Source organism: Canis lupus, chromosome 32 (assembly GCF_048164855.1).
Source record: "Canis lupus baileyi chromosome 32, mCanLup2.hap1, whole genome shotgun sequence".
In the NCBI taxonomy this organism is placed as follows: Eukaryota; Metazoa; Chordata; class Mammalia; order Carnivora; family Canidae; genus Canis; species Canis lupus.
In genome coordinates this window covers 23721677-23740757 of record NC_132869.1, presented here as the reverse complement: position 1 = coordinate 23740757, position 19081 = coordinate 23721677, and positions in this window count along the sequence as shown.

The following is a 19081-nucleotide window of genomic DNA, read 5'->3' as shown; positions in this document are numbered from 1 at the left end:
TCTTAATCTTGTTGAGTTGATAAACTATGCTATTTTCCCACCCTGACATCAACAGAAATCTTGTTGAAATTCAGATTTTAGAGGTAGCATTGGACTTTGAAATATACCACAGGCTTTCCTTTACATGGAAACATTGTGCTTATTCTAGCTCAAGAGAAATATATAAATGGTTCCAATCAACATCTTGATAGAAGTGGTCTCTTGCTCAATCTCCCTTTCATCAAATAGGGTGATGTTTGCCCTGCTGGTTGTACTTAGAGCACTGCTGTTCATGCCTGCCTTGTTCAAGCAGCTTTTCAGAGTGACAGGTTTCTTAAGTTTCTCTAATGGGCCAATAGCCAGGGGTTTATCCTGGGATAGTTAATGATTAATCTTCACCCAATTTGTGTCTTGTAGCCCTCTGACACAAGTCCTAATGTTTAAGGTAATTTTCTCATTTTTCGAGCCAATCTTTAGTAAAGCTTTTGAAACCACAATTTTGTTTGGAGACAGTGCTTCAAATATGCCTTTTGGGTGCTACAAAGGCAAAATTTTCCATAAGGACAAAGCTTTTACCCTATATGTACGTCTTAGGTTACTTCCTACAGAAGACTTTTCTTTGGCTTTGAGTTCAGCACTGCTCTTGTGAGTTTTGGTGTTAATCTTTACCTATCTATGGTAATCTTCCTTCAGGAATTTAAACATTTGCCTTCTCTGATAAAGCCCATATTTCAGGGTGACCATTTCATAACCAGGGTTCACATATCAGATTTCAGATTTGTTTGGGGAAGCTTCATAAATGTTTTTGTTTTAAGATATTATCCAATTTGAAAGTTGGTATGGCACTGTAGTAGCCTCCTATGGCCCTGCAGTAGCCTCCCTATGCTATTAAAGGTCTTCTAGGTCAGCCTGACCATAGGTTAAAGACCTTAGAGCTGCAGGACTTCTGAAGGATTCAACATAAATTGGGGTTTGGCAGCAGCTCCTGTAAAGCTTCAGGTTGCCAGGGAGCAACTGGCTTGGAGATGAGTAGGCCTTCTTAAGTAGTAACTTTTTATAAGAATATAAAATCTTTCCTTTTGCACAATAATAAAGAATGTCAAGCAGGATAGTAGTTGGGATGCTATGGTTCTAACTGAAAGTTTTGTGTTCTGAGAGCTTGCGTGAGCTGTGTAATGTTTCTGGGCCTCAATGTCTGTCGTCATGTTCTTTTAAATGAAGGAGTAGAACTCTTACTGTATCCAACTATGACTGGGTCCAACATGCCTTTGGGAAAGCACATGGAGCCATCAGAATCAGAAGCTTCTGTTCTCGAATTTTGGGAAAAAACTATCCTTTAGCAAGTTACAGAAGGTACATCATAAATTTTCATATGGACTGTTTCAAACTGACCCATGAAAACTTGCTTTTACAAAAGCATTTAAGGAAGGTCTGATGAGGAATGTACACATGATATTAGGGAACTTTTGAAGTAAGGTGAGTGATAATTGAGAGAGAAAATACACAAAGAGTAAGGAACAAAGGATTAGGTACTGACTCGCCTGAAATGATCATTTCAGAAATCTAAGAAAAAAATTTTTTTAAAGATTTTATTTATTCATGAGAGACACACAGAGAGAGGTGCAGAGACACAGGCTCCATGCAGGGAGCCTGACGTGAGACTTGATCCTGGGTCTCCAGGATCAGGCTCTGGGCTGAAGGCAGTGCTAAACAGCTGAGCCACCTGGGCTGCCCAGAAATGGTTTTAAAAGGAAATGAATCTTGGCATTTAGGGACTAAAGGAACATCTCTGGCATAAGTTGTTAAGACCTAAAACATCTTATGAAGCAATGATATTAAGGCTGCCTGTTTCTAATGAAGTCAGAATCTTTACAGACCCTGATGTATATCCCAAAGATATCAAAACAATGCTGATTAAGGTCTGTCTGAGTGGTGGATTTAGGTGGATCTCACAGGTCTGTGAGAACACATTGACATAGCAACATAGGTTTATGTGTATATGGAAACGGACTAGTATAAGTAAGAAGAAAATCTGTTTAGTTATTCTATCATTCTACAACTAATTACTTGATATAGAACACTGAGCATGGAGGCAGAAAGTCTGGTTTATGAGTGCTGAGTAGTGCTGCTCAGATGGAAGAATGTATTGTAGGATAGAAATAAAGATTTGGGTTTATAAAGTGATCAAAGTGAAGACTCCGTCATTAGTAGGATGTGCAACTGAAAACAATGAAGTGCCACTTTTTACCCACTATAGAGGCAAATATTAAAGTGTGTGATGCCAAGTGTAGTGGTGATGTGGTAGTAATGCCTGGAGAAACTATTCTGGAACATAATCTGGGAGAAGCCCAAATACAGCTAGCCCAACCCAGTAGTGATTGAATGAAGTGGAGGCTTTAGTATTGTCCTCAGGAATCAAAAGATTGAGGGAAGGAAATAAAATGTACTGAATCAATGGATTCAGGAAGTCTTTTCTACCAGAAAAACATTTCAAGACTTAGGTAAGACAAGGAGTAGTCCATAGATGTAAACTTTGATAACAGTTGGATCTGGTCAAGTGGAGCCGAGGCTTCCCCTGGCTGAACTGGGTGGGCAATACTTCCAATGGCCTCAGTTATGATGCCCTCTCTTTTTGTTAGTGATTTTATGATATGACAAATCATAAGACTATGAAATAAACATTATTACAAAAAAAAAAAAAACTAGTTCCTTTTGGGAGGAAGTTATGCAATGGACAAGAATGGGATCAGAGCCAGCAAACTCAAACATTTCTTGGGTTTTGCAAACTTGATTCCTCCCAGCTGTGGTGGCTGCAGGCAGTGTAAACAGTGCAGTTGTTAGATTCCACATCACCTCACCTGGCATTTTGTTCACACCATTTCATGGAAGGAAGGGCTGGGAAAGGGAAGGACTTGAGTCCTGTGTAATTGTCTTGGGAAATTAGCAGAAGAAGCCAATGCTTCCTCCCCAGCCCCCACTTTATTATTTCCTTCCACCACTTTAAAGCTCTCATCATAGATTTCAAGAGCAGCTATACAAAAAGACCATGGATTTAAGTGTGTATACCCAAGGTGTACAACTTGATGATTTATGTATATTATTGTGAAATAATCACTCAACAACCTAATTAATGTATCAAAATCCTGCCATTTGTAGCAACAGGGAGGAACCTGGAGTATTAGTCTTCTGCTAAATGAAGTTAGCCAAACATAGAAAAATATTGTAGGCTATCACTTACATATGGAACCAATTAGTCAAATTCATAGAAGTGAGTAGAGTGGTGATTAGGGGCTGGTGGGGGGGGGGGGCGCAGAAGGGGAAATGGAGATGTTGGTCAAGCAATACGAAGTTTGAGTTAAGCAAAGTAAGTAAATTTTAGGGACTTACTGTATAGCATGGTGACTCTAGGTAACAATATTACAGTGTATACTTGAAATTTGGCAAGAGGTTTTATACACACACAACATGAAACTAAATGCTTTCTTTACCCTACTCTCTGCTATCACCCAGCATGGTTGAATCCACTCAAAGTTTAGGATAGTTCAAGGAGTCTGGCGTTCTGTCTTCTTAGGTATTGCCCTCTTTATAAGAATCGTACACTCACAAAACAAAAACTTGAATAATGGAACAGAAAACAATCACTTCATCTCTCCACTCTATATCTAGTTTTTAGGTATTAATATAAGGAAGTCTGTATTTCAGAGAGACTTGGTTTTGAGACCTAGATCTACTGCTTTACAATGGTGTGATGTTGGGCAAGTCATTTGTGTTCCTAAGACCTGTATTTTCATGTTTGCAAAATGAGAGAACGGGACTAAATGGAAAAACTCCATCCTAACCAAACTCTGTCATAACAGTGATAGAGCTGGACTAAAACTCAGATTTTCCCAGATTTTTCTCTTTCCTTTTCATTGTTGAAAGAGGATTGCTGCTGAATGAGTTTTATGGCCATAGTGTGAAACCAGTGGCACAAACATGAGAAACACCTGGTTTTTCATTCTTTCATAGATCTGTTAATTGTTTTCTAGTTAATCAACTATCTGGTGCTTCCAATGTGAAAATACCATGGAGTCCTTTGGAAAACATCAATTGTAGATGTCCAGTGTGTGCATGTGATGTTGAAAGTTGGGTGATTTCTGCATTTTTGCTTCAAGAACTAACACAACAACTTACACCTTTTCTTCAGAGTACTGTTTTCACGTAAGAGGAATATGTTTCCTTGGCAATATGTAGTCTTACCTAAGAAGTGATACACTGTGTATGTGTAGATACTTTAACAGTGACCTCCTTTGGCCTTCCCCTGCCATCACTTAGTAGGTACATGTGCTGGAGTCTGTACTAGTAAAATGGTCACAGGGCATTGGTTTAGTTCACATTGTTGATAAAGTTCCATTGGCCACAAATGCAGGGAGAGATAGCATAGGCCAAGGGAAGGAGTGGGAGAGTTTATGCATTTCTTAAAACAGGAATTTCAGCATGTTACTTAACTTTTGATAATCGCAACTTCATATTTATCTATTTTAAAAATGACCTATTTTACAAGACCGTTTGGGAAAGTTAGAAATAGGCAAGAGCCAAAATAGAAGTTCCAGCTCAGACATAAGCAAAATAAATGTTTGGTGTAGCTTTTATAACATTGTATATTCACTGTACATTTGTTAATTAATATGCATCACCATTTAAAATGATCATAAAAGTAACACAAATGTATGTTGAATGATATTGAATGGTATGAAACAAAGCTTTCTGTCCAATGCTATCCTTTCATTCTTTCTATATACATTTTTTGATCATTTTTATTTGATAGCTATTTTTATAACATGAAATAATGTAACACAATCATTGACTTATCTGTGAATTCCTATAGTATGAAAGATACTCAGCTTAAATATACTAATACCCACCTATCCTTTAATTTATAAGTTGTAGTAAAGGATGTGTATACTTATATATAAAATATATGAGCTGCTTCTATTTGGTTAATAATTTTAATAACTCTATCTTTATTTCTAATTTAAATAACTCTAATTTTAAACAGTAAGCTTAAATATATCTTATGGGTCCATTAACCTTACATATCTTGACTCTTTGCTAGAGATGCATATATTTCCTAATAATCTTACTTTTCACTTTTCTCTAAAGATGTTACTTTATCAGGATCCCTGGGTGGCGCAGCGGTTTGGCGCTTGCCTTTGGCCCAGGGCGCGATCCTGGAGACCCGGGATCGAATCCCACGTCGGGCTCCCGGTGCATGGAGCCTGCTTCTCCCTCTGCCTGTGTCTCTGCCTCTCTCTCTCTCTCTCTCTCTCTCTGTGACTATCATAAATAAATTAAAAAAAATTAAAAAAAAAAAAAGATGTTACTTTATCTAAGGCCATAGTTGATGGTTTTTCAGACAACTCCAGGGGCATCAATCATTCATAGTCATCATACATTTATATTGTTATTGTAGTAAGAGGTTTTGCTAAGGGGTATGATTTTGTAATTCAAACTATAATGAAATTTTTATCCATAGGTCTATTCTAAAACATGAAAGTCAATAAATATGATAATTTTGTATATTCTCTCTAGAACTAAAGTGTGATGTGATCCTTCTGGAAATGTAGGCTCCCGTGTGGCTAACATTCTGTGAAAGAATGCCCTAACCATAAAGGCTGAAAATTTGTCTTGTCTGACAGGCTTTCACTTGGTTCAAAAATCATGTTTACATTTCAGTTTGCTTCATATTTTGACCATAATCTTCTTATTCTACGTTTTTTCCCCTGGAGTTTGTAATGTTAGTTTTTGTGGTTGTTGAAAGCTCATCACTAAATTTTTGAGTGTTTTTTTTTTTTTTTTTAAGATTTTATTTATTTACTCACAAAAGACACATAGGCAGAGAGAGAGAGAGAAGCAGGCTTCATGCAGGGAGCCTGAATGTGAGACTCGATCTTGGGACTCCAGGATCACGCCCTGGGCCAAAGGCAGGCGCTCAACCACTGAGCCACCCAGGCATCCCGAATTTTTGAGGTCTTAAAGCTATTTTTCCCGAAGACTTCTTTCTAGGACAGTGTTGACTTCTTGCTCTAATTTAGATCAGTTGGGTCTAAATGCCTTGGTTGGCAATTGAATTTTTCATGGGGCTGTGGCATTCCCAATTTTCCTCTCCTTTTGATTAAGCCCACGGCTTTTTGAATCACATTTTTTTTTTCTTTTAAAAGATTTTTATCTATTCATGAGAGACACAGGCAGGGACATAGGCAGAGGGAGAAGCAGGCTCCCTGCAGTGACCATAATGTGGGACTCAATCCCAGGACACAGGATCACAACCTGAGCCAAAGGCAGATGCTTAACCACTGAGCTACCCAGGTGCCCCACATTTTTTTTTCTTTCTAAAATTTTTACTGTTTGCTGGAATACATCCTCAATAATTTTGTTAGGAAATGTGTGTGGAAGAGGACTTTGTCTCTAAACGTCTGAATTTCTAACACTTGTACTCCAATGCCAAAATCAGGAAAATTATACTCTGGAGTGTGACCACCCATGCTGAAAGTCTTATTTTGCCTTGCTGGTCAGTATACTTTCTTTGAAAGAGCCTATTTTCCTTTTTAGCCTAGGCATGCTTCCAGCCTTCCTTAAAACTCTGCACCGTCACTTTTAATAGCTTCTTAGCAGTCCTCTAAGTGATAAGCAATAGACATCTAAATTGTTTCTTTAAAGACTTTTTCTATCAGAAACAATGCTATGAAGAGCAGGTTTATCCTTATTTAACAGCAAATCCAACATAATGATCACTGTATGCCAGTATCTAAGTGTTTTACATACACTAATTTATTAATTCCTACAACAATTCGAGGGACTTGTTATTGTTATCCTCATTTACAGACGAGGAAATGGACAATGGCTTATGTGACTTAACACAAAGTCAAACAGCTTGAAAATGGCAGAATTAAGATGTGAACTGAAGTATTTGGCTTAAATCCCTGCTTTTAATCCCTCTGATGTTATTTCTTTATCCTATATCCCTAGAATTGGAATTGAGGGGTATAGGACACAAAGAAGGTGTCCTATTCTTATTAAAGAGGAAAACTGGTAATTAATTGCGAGGCAAACAAATAGTAGAACATTAGAGGTGATATAATCAGAGGTTTTGAGCTTTTAAAAAAAAAAGATTTCATTTATTTATTCATAACAGACACACAGAGAGAGGCAGAGACATAGGCAGAGGGAAAAGCAGGCTCCCTGTGGGGAGCCTGATGCAGGACTCCATCCCAGGATCCTGGGATCATGATCTGAGCCAATGGCAGACGCTCAACCACGGAGCCACCCAGTGGCCCTGAGGTTTTGAGTTTTGTAATGAAAACTGGGGTGTTATTCTGTATATTAGTAAATTGAACACCAATAAAAAAATAAATTAAAAAAAAATAAAATAAAAATAAAAATAAAAAAAAAATAAAAAAAAAAAGAAAAAAGAAAACTCCAAAGACTGGACCAAAAGTGGCGCAGAGAGATTCTCAGCACTAAAGGACCCACCTCTGAGGATTGAAGGAATCCTCTCCATTTACAATACTATAGTGGAAAATTACATTTTGTGCTAGCAAAAGTTGATTTTATTATCTTTTTCTTAGAGGGAGCTTTATGTTGTCCTGTCTGTTCCCCAGAGAGGAAGGGGAAAAAGCGGAATAGAAAAAGAGGTTAGTTATGGCCTTGAAATTACACCATGCTAAAAGTGGTATTTGGACAACTTCATTGGAACTCATACATGCTGCTTTAGAAGTGTAATGCACAGTTTATATGGTTTTATTTAAAAAAATACATAATGTGTTTAGGGAAGTAGAATCAAAGGCAGGGGAAGGGATATTAATGTATAAAATTTAAAGGTCTGTCAAAACAACCTTACAGTGATCTGATATTTATACTGAGATTATATAGTCATTCAAAGAAAGTTTATAACTGAACAGCAGCTGAATTTGCCTTTTTTAAGAAAAGGAATGAAGATTTTAAAATAGTTATTATTTATTCATTAGTTTCTGCTGTCAGACTGCTGCATGCCAAAAGATTAAACTTTCAGAAGCTGATGGTACAAAGAATGTGGCAATTACTAAAAAAACCTGCTGTATCTTTTTTATATCAGCCAATTGGTAGCAATAGAAGATTAGTAAGGCTGAAAGATATTGTAGTAGTTATTATATATTGGGCAACAAAATAGCCATTTGAAAGGATTGGTGTTCAAAAAATGTGAAAATTAAGATGCTCAGGAAGGTATATTTCTAAGGAAGCAGTCATGTCCTAAAATACCATCTAGAGCCCTAATGTTTTTCATAGTTGCTGAGTTGCATTTATATGTATTGAGCAAAGTTTTTATTTTCTGAGAGAATCTTTCCAGATATGTGCATAAGTTTAGAAAAGAATTATTCTTCTAATGTTCCTAGGAAATTGAAAGATGGGGATATACTATATTCTGCAGAGCCAGACTAGCAAAGTAATTATGCATGGGAAATAGACCATGGGTATTCTGAGTATTTTTTTTTCCTTTTAGTGAACTCCTCCACCTCCATTTGCGTCTTTACACTTTAGTACATTATTGTCTACTATAATAATTTCTCATAGAATAACATTCCCCTATGTGGTGAAAAAATCTTAATATATTTTTTCCTTGGGATATTTCAAACACAGGGAACAAAGTTTTTAAAGCAATTGAAGGCAAAAACACTTTGAAGAAAAATAGGTGGGAGACTTGGCCTGCTAGATACCAAGATTTATCTACTGCAACTTCATAAGACCATGTGATATTTGTATAGGCAGAGAAAAATAGATCAATGGGATTGAGTAAATCAGTGAACTGACTGGCATACATATGAAAGTTTGATATATAACAAATGATATTCCAAAGGCTACATACCAGACATAAGAATCAACAAATGATCATATCAATCTAAAATTGTCAAGAGGGAATAATTAAGTGAAAGAATTTATTTGGGATCAAAGAATTGCAGTTTGGGATATACTGATTTGAGTAGCACCCAAATAGTATTCTGCTAGGGAATAAGAGTCAGGGTTTTTTTGGACACCAAAGGAGTCACTTGTTTACAAGGAATTTTTTTATTGGTGTTGGTGGAAGAAAACTAATTTTGGCTAAACTTAATTGATTGCTAAGGGTTTGTGCCCAGTTCTTGGATGATTTTGTAGTTTGGCTCATTTCAAAAGCTGATGGATGGTTCTATCCTATGAGGATGTGGATAAGGCCTATTTTCCTTAATGGCCTTCTGACTCTTTTAAAACCCTTTGACATTAGTGACTCCATTTTATTTCGCCTTTCCAAACCAAATTTGGAAAGCAGAATTTAGATGAAAACAAACCACTTGATGACTTTAGAGGAAGGATTTCTTAAGTTTAAAAAATGCAATTCAGAGGGGAAAATATTAGATAACTTTACATTAAAACTGAAAACTGCTGTTTACCAAAAGATACTATGAAGGAAATCAAAAGATAAACCACGAACTATGAGATAGGTGATGCATATAATTTATAAAAGAGGAGTATCCAGAGTATATAAAAATCTCCTAGAAATCATTAAGTCTAACAGCTAAATAGAAAAGTGAACAAAAGATCAGAATAGGCAATCCTCGAGCAGAAAAGTGAATGGCTGATAACCTCTGACCAAGGTGGCTCTGATATTGTCCACAGCTTGAATAAACTTTAGACCATCTTCTTCCTGACTCTAGGCCCTGATATCCCTTTTCTTAGAGCATTTACTTAGGAAGAATTTACAATTAAGTTTTCTTATGTACCTTTCAGATGTAAGTTGTTTTAAAAACCTTATGTGTCTGTTTAATAAACTAAAAACTCAAGGCCCTGGGAACTATCCCTTGGAAATTGAATCATCAAGGGAGACAGCACCTGCCCCCACTCCCCTCTCTATAGGAGGGGAAGCACAGGTGGCCTAGTCACAGAGAGAAACATTTGCAAACTGAGGAATAACAGGATGTGCTGGACACATCCCATTGATCGACCTCCTAAGGTCCTCAGTACTCTTCCACTAGTACTCATGCCAGCATTGAAAAATCCTCCTGTGTTTTATTTCAGCAGATTGAAGTTCAGATGGCATTTTGGTCTCTATCCTTGCATGAAGTCTCCTTAGCTTTCTAAGTTTGTCTGTGCAACTTTTGCTTTGATACTTCTAATCAGGAAAATACAAAATTAAAAACTACACATATGCAAGTCATTTCACAGCCACCAGAATGTCCATAAGTGAGAATGGAGAGCAATAGGAGCTCTTGTGCAATCCTGGTATAAATGTAAATTTGCATAGTCTTCTTGGGGTTCAGTTTGGCATTCTTAAGAAAAGTGACACTGTGTCTTTCCTCTCATTTAGCAACCCCATTTCTACATGTATAACTGAGAAAACTCTGCTTTATGTGACAAGGAGATACATAGAATTATAGATACATAGAGCAGCTACATTTATATTAATAAAAAAAACCCTGGAGATAACCTAATTGTCGGTGGGAGAATGGATACAAAGTTATGTATGACTATAAAATAGAATACTATAGAATAGCATAAAAGTCACAAACACATATTTGAACAGAGAAATGAAATTGGAGAAGCATACATACAGAATCATATGAATACAAAATTTTAAAACATAACAGCTTAAGTTGCCTAGGGATGAAGATACTGTCATGCATTTCTTTATTTTTTTTGCTACATGATAAACTTGAAATTCTGAGAAGAGTGGTTACCTCTAAAGCTACAGATTGGAAAGGGAGAGGGTGATTGATCTGGAAGGAATACGATTAATTCTACACGAGTTGACAGTGTTTTCTTTCTAAGATGAAAGAAACACAGGAGACAAAATATTTTTTTTAATATATTTAATGTCTAAAGCTACAGAATAAACAGCAAGAAGTTGTCATTTTGGGAATGACTTTGATGCTTACACTTTGTGTCAAGATTTAGGTGTCACGTGAACTTTTTACTGTGTCCTTGAGGTAGAGAGCTCTTTGATCTGTCAATGCAATTCAGCCAAGTTTGAGCTGGTGATCGGATGTAACTCCAATCCCACCCCTGCCTCTGGAACATGGTGTGATCTCTGAGTCATCAAAGTACTTTCCAGATACACAAGCTTCTTTTAGGGAGGGGGGTAAATGCCAATACTTGGCACACAAGTTTTGGGAAGAACATTTGGTGCTGTGAGCCCGTTAGGCCTCTTAGCTCAAAGGCAGGATGGTCTGAGACCATCACACTGAAGGTCCTAAGGGTTGAGATAAGAAGACATATAGGAGCCTAGGGTTGGAGAGAGTGTTCTTGTAAATTTCTACCCTGCCTTATTTCTCTTCACACTCACCAGTTTTCATGTTGAGGAACTACTATTCCTACAAAATTAGGAAGTTTTGCAACACAGGTGGACTTTGACAATGCTTCTAATGAAGTCTGTGATTCCCCTTCTGTAACTGGACAGGTGGTCCCATGGCAGCTAATGGGCTTTGTTGCATGGCACCTGAAATAATTCTCACAGGAGTAGTTATAAAACTAGGTTTCTTTTCAAAGATCATCTAAACAAGTTAAGGTGTGTCCTCCAGGAAATCCATCCTCTGGTTCACTTAGAAGAACTAAAAAAGTGACAGTTCTTAGTGTTGGCTACTAGGATACAGAACAACTGAAATTCTCAGATTGCTAGTGGGAAAGCGAGATAGTACAGCTACTCTAGAAAAATGTGGTAGCTGTTTGCAAAGTGAAACGTACTTTAATCTAGTGGCCCCCCTGTGATTTCACTCCCAAAAGGTTTGAAAATAAATGCGCACACAAAGAATTGCATAAGAATATTCTCAGTAACTTCAGTCAAAATTACTATTCTACTCTTAGGTATTTACCCAAGAGATTTGCAAATGTATACCCATGCTAATACATGTTAGGAACTACTAATGGCAGCTTTCCTGGGGCTATTACCCCAAACTGGGAATGACAAAAATGACCAATTAGTGAGTGATCACATTACTGTAATTCACACAATGAAATACACTATTCAATAAGAGTATAAGTTCATGCAACAAGATAGATGAACATTAGAGACATTATGCTAAAGAAAAAAAGCCATACTAGAGGCAGTGACTTATACTATGGTATTAAATTTCTTAAAATTATGGTAATATGGGACGCCTGGGTGGCTCAGAGGTTGAGCATCTGCCTTCAGCCCAGGGCATGATTCTGGAGTCCCAGGATGGAGTCCCACATCAGGCTCCCTGCATGGAGCCTGCTTCTCCCTCTGCTTGTGTCTGTCTGTCTGTCTGTCTCTCTGTCGCTCATGAATAAATAAATAAAATAAATAAAATAAATCTTTAAAAAAATTATGGTAATATGAAATTGTGACTTACAATAAATATATACCATTGAACTTGAATAAATGCAGGGGTTAGTGGTACTACCATCATTTGCCATGCAGTTGCAAATCTGAGTACAGCTTTGGACTCCCCAAAAACGTATAGCCTACTATTGTCCAGAAGGCTTACTGATAATGTAAACAGTTGATTAACACATATTTTGTATGTTATGTGTAATATATACTATATTTTTACGGTAAAGTGAGCTGGAGAAAAGATGTTAAGGAGAGCACAAGGAAAAGAAAACGTATTTTATCAAAAATTTGCATATAACTGGGCCTGCACAGTTCAAACCTGTGTTGTTCAAGTGTCAACTATATTTGGTCTTGGCCTAAATTAATGAGACCAGCAACTCTGTTTTTGGCACAGAGCTTCTAAAAGACTTGGAACTTTCTAAGAGTGATAAAGGTGTTTTCTGCTATGTCAGTGGAGTGTCTTTTGATCAAAACCTAAGGATTGGGGCAGGTTGCCAGGGGAACCAATCTTGTGACTGGGGAGTTGGAACTGTCATTCTCACCCTTTGACTTCTAGGAAGAGGGGACGAGAGAGGGGCTGAAGGTTGCATTAATCTCCAATGGCCAATGATTTAATCAAGCATGGCAATGTAATGAAGCCTCCATAAAATCCCCAAAGGACAGAATTTGGAGAGCTTCCGGGTTGGTTTAAGGGTGGTGTACTTCTAGAGGGCTTGGAAGTTCAGCACCCCTTCCTACATATCTTGACCTATGTATCTCTTCCATCTAGCTGTTGGTAAGTTAGATCCTTTTATAATAAAGTAGTGATCTGGTAAGTAAAATGTTGGGTTCTGTGTGCTGCTCTAGAAAATGAACTGAAAGGGGGGAGGGGATAGTAATCTCTGATTTATAGAAGTCAGTCAGGGAACAACCTGGACTTGTGACTGGTGTCTGTAGTATAAGGAACGGGTCATGAGAACATTCCAATCTGTAGCTTATAGAACTTGCTCATCTTATAAAACTGAAACTTTATACCCATTGTTTAGTAGCTCCCCATTTCTCCCTCCCTCCACTCCCTGGTAACTACCATTCTACTTTTTTGATAAGTTTGACTAGTTTAGGTAATGGAGGTCAGTGACATCATGTAATATTTGTTCTTCTGTAACTGGCTTATCTCGCTTAGCAGTTAATATTTTAAAGCATATTATGCTAAATTCCTGAAAAAATTTTTTTATTGTATGGGTGTAATCATAAGTAAGTTAGAAAAATGAGTCTGGTGTGACTAGAAATACTCAGGAGAAACTACTAACAGGAAAATACAAGGTATTGAATAATATGGGGAATGTAATTCTGTTTTTTTTTGTTTTTGTTTTTGTTTTTTTTAAGCTAAGACATCTAATCTTAACAGCATGTAAATACTTAGAGCTAGGAGAAAGTGTGGAAGGACACACTTTAGATTGTTACTGTTGGTTACCTCAGAATGTGGATTAGAGTCAGGGGAGGATAGGATTTTTGTCCTCTTGATGTTTCACTTGATTATAATACTGATTTGCTGAGAGTTACAAAATAAAAAGCCTTACAAATGTTAAATGATAGTTATAAAGCTGTTGGCACTCTACTTTATAGAATGTTTGCCTTCACTCTCTGTTCTTTGTTCTTTGATATTTCTGGCTTCTTCCTTGAATCTTTTCATTCTCTACAAGGGCTCAACAAACTTTGGTAGCTCTTGGTTACATAGGGATTAGGGGTTCTTAAGCAGCCCCAGTCTTAAATTTGAAGTTTGACTCTTCCTTATGGTATGTACATATATTGTCAATTCAGGAATCCACTATACAAATAGTTGTATGATTACTATATCCAAGATACTATGCTAAGCCAGGGAGTCCAATAGAGGAATAAGGTGGGCCCACTTCCTGCCTTTATAGGGGTTACATTCTGGTGGGTGTACCTAGAAGGGACAGTATAATTTCAAGCAGAGACATTGGTGTTACTGTCTAAAAGGGAACATGGCCTAACAACTTTGAAGTTCTGAGAATGAACAAAATCAGTTGTTTGGCAGGCCTTTATGTTAAGAAAGAACAATATATCTCAACTTAAGAATTTTTCTCATATTAACTGGTAATGAAGCAGAAGCTGCAGCCAGTCCTATAAAGGAGTTTAGTGGTTGGGGTTCGTTTGGTGAGTACGAGGCATTATTATCATTGGCAACAAAAGGAAACCATCATTAGTCAACTTCAGCACTTAATAACAGCTTGAAACATCATGAACTATGCATATGGCGTTTCTGCTTCAGCTGAGCAGTAGGCAATACAGCATATGTGGTTTCTTTGGGACTCTCAGATCTTGCAAAGGAAGTCACAGTTACTTTACAAAATCCCCCCTTGTTTTCAAATGTATTGCATAGCAAGAACTTCTTCCAGCACCATGTTAGAACTTCTTCTGCTTCAGCAGATGTCCATAATCCTAAAATAAATTTTCCCCCCATTCAATGCTTCTATTAAAAGTCCCTGTGGCCACATGTAATAGTAATCTCCAAATTACCAGAAACACTTGAGGGAAATCTGATACAATATTGCAAATTTGGAACACAGGAAGATGTTAATCTCAAATATCTGAAGTTACCCTACTTTCTCAGAGGACTTGAGAAAATAGTCATTTAGGGGAAATAAGCAAAACTATAGCCCAGACAAAAGATTGGAGTGCAAGTTGATGCTATGTGGTATATTTAAGAAGGCAGGATGGCAATCCCATCTGCTTTGTGTAAGTAAGCCATTCAGAAAGTATAGAAGCTAGCTGCTCAGATAGTAAGATTTGAAAATCATCAGAGTCCTGATTTAATTCTTTCCCATGGCCTTTATGTTTCCTTTTTGGTCTCTAGAAGTTCTGGATTGAAAAGGAAAAAACCTGTCAGGAAAAACCGTGAAAGATGTTGAAATGTGCGAAGAAAGATTAGTGGGTGTCTTGCCTAGCTCATTCATCTGGGTTATTGTTGTGTTTTGTTGTTTTGACTTATTTTACAACTCAAATTGTAGCAAACTGTAATAATCAAATAATTTTTGCCCATAGAATTGCAGATTGCATCCGGTGAAATGCAGTTATTTATTGCCTTATGGATAGCCCACTTTATATTTGCCAGTTTATTTCAGAGTTCCTTATTTTCTATATGTGTTTCCTTTTTGGAATTTCCTTTGAATTTGTTACATCTTACCAGCTCCCTCATTATTTTTTTTTTAACCAGCTCCCTCATTAAATAAAAATCTATGTTACACTTTTTAATTTTAGTTTTAATTTCAGTGTAGTTAACATAGGGTTACAATAGTTTTGGGTGTACAGTGTAGTGATTCAACATTTCCATACATTACTCAGTGCTTATCAAGAGAAGTGTACTCTTAATCCCCCTCACTTATCCCATACCCCCCCCCCAACATACACTTCCCCTCTGGTAATCATCAGTTTATTCTTTATAGTTAATAGTCTGTTTTTGGTTTGTCTTTTTCCTTTATTTCTTAAATTCCACATATAAGTGAAATCATATGGTATTTGTCTTTCTTGGACTAGCTTATTTTACTTAGCATTATACTCTCTAGATTTATCCATGTTGTTGCTAATGGCAAGGTTTCATTATTTTTATGGCTGAATAATATTCCATTATGTATGTGTGTGTGTATGTATACATATATACATACACACACACATACATAAAAATCACATCTGTTTTATGCCTTCATCTACCAATGGGCACTTGGGCTACTTCCACATTTAGGCTAATGTAAATGTTACAATAAACACAGGGGTCATGTATCTCTTCAATTTAGTGGGTTTTTTTGTATTCTTTGAGTAAAAATCCTGTAGCGTGATTACTGGATCATAGGGTAGTTCTATTTTTAATTTTTTGAAGAACCCATATACTGCCTTCCACAGTGGTGATACCAATTTGCATTCTCACCAATAAGGGTTCTTTTTTCTCCATATCCTTGTTGACACTAGTTGTTTCTGGAGTCTCAGATTTTAGACATTCTGATAGGTGTAAGTGATATCTCATTGTGGTTCTGCCTTGCATTTCCCTGATGTGAGTGATGTTGAGTATTTTTTTTTTCATATGTTGGTTGGCCATATTTGTGTTCTTTGGAAAAATGTCTACTTATGTCCTGCTCATTTTTAATTGGATTTTTTTATGTTGAGTTGTATAAGTTCTTTATATATCTTGGATATTAGCCCCTTATGGGATAAATCACTTGCATATATCTTCTTGTATTTAGGAGGTTGTCTTTTCATTTTATTGATGATTTCCTTTGCTGAACAAAAAGCCTTTCATTTTGATGTAGTCCCAATATTAATTTTTTGCTTTGGTTTCCCATGTTTGAGGAACATATCCATAAATATATTGTTATGGCCAGTATCCAAATGATGTGGTTTTTTTGTTGTTGTTGTTGTTGTTGTTGTTGTTGTTTTGCCAAATCACTTGGCCAAGAAATTCCCTGGCAAAGGGGACTTTTGAGAAATCCTGCTTCAGGGAGAATTTCTGTGGGAATGTTGAACCAAGCTTGGCTCTGGAGGGGAAAGGCAGAGAAAGTATAAAATAGAAAGGAAAGGAAAGGAAAAGTGAAAAGGAGCTAATGTAAATATTTACATTTGTGGAATTTTGTGTAGGATTGGCCTTGATCAGTGACTAGCTCCAAATGATGTGTCCAGCTCTCTGACACTTTTGTGGTCAGAGAAATGTGTGCCCTTTAGCACATATTTTAGTACAGGGACTATAACTACATTTAGTCTCATGATGACGTTTCCTAGAGCTTTTAGTGTTAAGAACCCTGAAGCCATGCCCAAAGATTAGATTGATTTAAGACAGACCTCTCTAAAGCTTATAACCAACAGGTTAGGGCAGGTATGGGTATCTGGAAGTGTGAGAAAGTCTGGTGTGTGTTGGTTTGCAAGCTGGCCCCCTTACACAGAGAGCAGTGGAAGGCCAAGGAAAGAGGCAGACCACTCTAGATTGGTAAGTGGCAGGTTTAATCAGTAAGGGAACCTCCTGAAGTGGTTTGTCTTGGGGACGCCTGGGTGGCTCAGTGGTTTGGCGCCTGCCTTTGGTCCAGGGTGATCCTGGAGACCTGGGATTGAATCCCACGTCAGGCTCCCTGCATAGAGCCTGCTTCTCTCTGTGTCTCTGCCTCTCTCTCTGTATCTCTCATGAATAAATAAATAAAATCTTAAAAACAAAACAAAAACAAAAACGTTTGTCTTGGATAGCTGCAAGATGAATAGATCTTTCCACCTGCCAGAATCTTAAAAGTTTATATAGAGCCCTTAATTAGGTTCAGTTACATATAGTCCAGATGGTCTGAACAATACCTGACTCTGTCAAGACTACATCTTGAAATAGCTCCTACAGTGAGAAGAGTAGGCAGGACATACACTTTAAGGGCAGGGGAGAGGGTGAGAAGACCATGATTGTCTGGAATCCAGCTCTTGGATAAACCAGCATTCCTGTTTTCTCAATTACCACATTGTGCCATTGCCACCCTCTAATGGGTGGTGCTATCTTTGATTTATTTATGGAAGTGATGATTCAAAGGAGAATATTCTCTGCACAGCAAATAAGCCAATTATAATTACTTGTGTTTTGAACTCTAGTGCTTCATGCCACACATACATACAGGCTCTCACACAGAGAAATTCGTTATTAGAAAAAGAAGCGGGGTAATAATGTGTGTGGTAATGTGTCATGGTCCAGCAGTCCAGGAGACCAGCTGCTGTCATTTACCTGGATCGATCAGAGGTCAGATGTTAAGTAATAGTAGAACGGTTTAGCTCTAGACCTGAAAAGATCCTCCAGGAGTAGATGCCAGTCAGATTGAAACCTTCCAACAAGGTGGGAAATACCATAAGATAATTCACAGAAATCCATCTCAATATGTTTTATTGTCCATTAGGAGGTTGGAGGTCAGCCCTTATCTGACTCTGTAGACTTGTGTCTAAACTTAAATAGCATCAGGTGGAACATTTGTTATTTTTAGTAATATCCAGTACATTGGGTATGGCATGTAAAACATCTCTTCCTTGACAGGTATTCTTAGGACACAACTGTTCAAACATCTGTTACAGAGGCTGATGTGTCTCTTAGCCTAAGTGACTCTATTTTGTGGAGCAATCATTTTAAGGTCAGTCCTAGGAACCAATAAAAGTTACAACACAACACTTTCACAGTGTGGCTGGTGAAAAAGAAGAGGTGTATCTTCAATTTTTTGAGTATCTGGAAGATTTCCAGATTTATCAGGTCCATCATCTTTAACTGCATTTTGTACCTAGAATTGCTAGGGTCATGCTGAACGCTAGGAATCAACGGACATCAGCTCAGGAAGTGCTATTTTCAGGAGCACCTAAGAGGCAGGCTTTTCTAGGATTTGATTTCATGGTCATGTTATGGTCTTTAGGATCAATCTAGGCTTCCTGCAGACTTCCTGGCTCAAAACAAATTGTATCTCAAAAGATTTCTTAGCTTTCTATTTTCTATGGCCCTGGATTGGGCAAAGAACACAGAAATCTAACTACATAACTACAAAGTAATTTTAATTTACCAATAATTGTTTAGAACCAGAAATGTATCTTGTGATAGACAAATACTGTTCTCTATACTTTATTGTTTATGTGAATGGAGGTTTGTGCTTCATCACCATTGAACCCTTCTGCTATGTACAATTGTGAATTATTCTAACAAAAGATAATTGCATAGCAGTGACTAATGTTGGAACTTTAGCAGAAGTCTCCTGGAGAATTAGTGGATTTCAT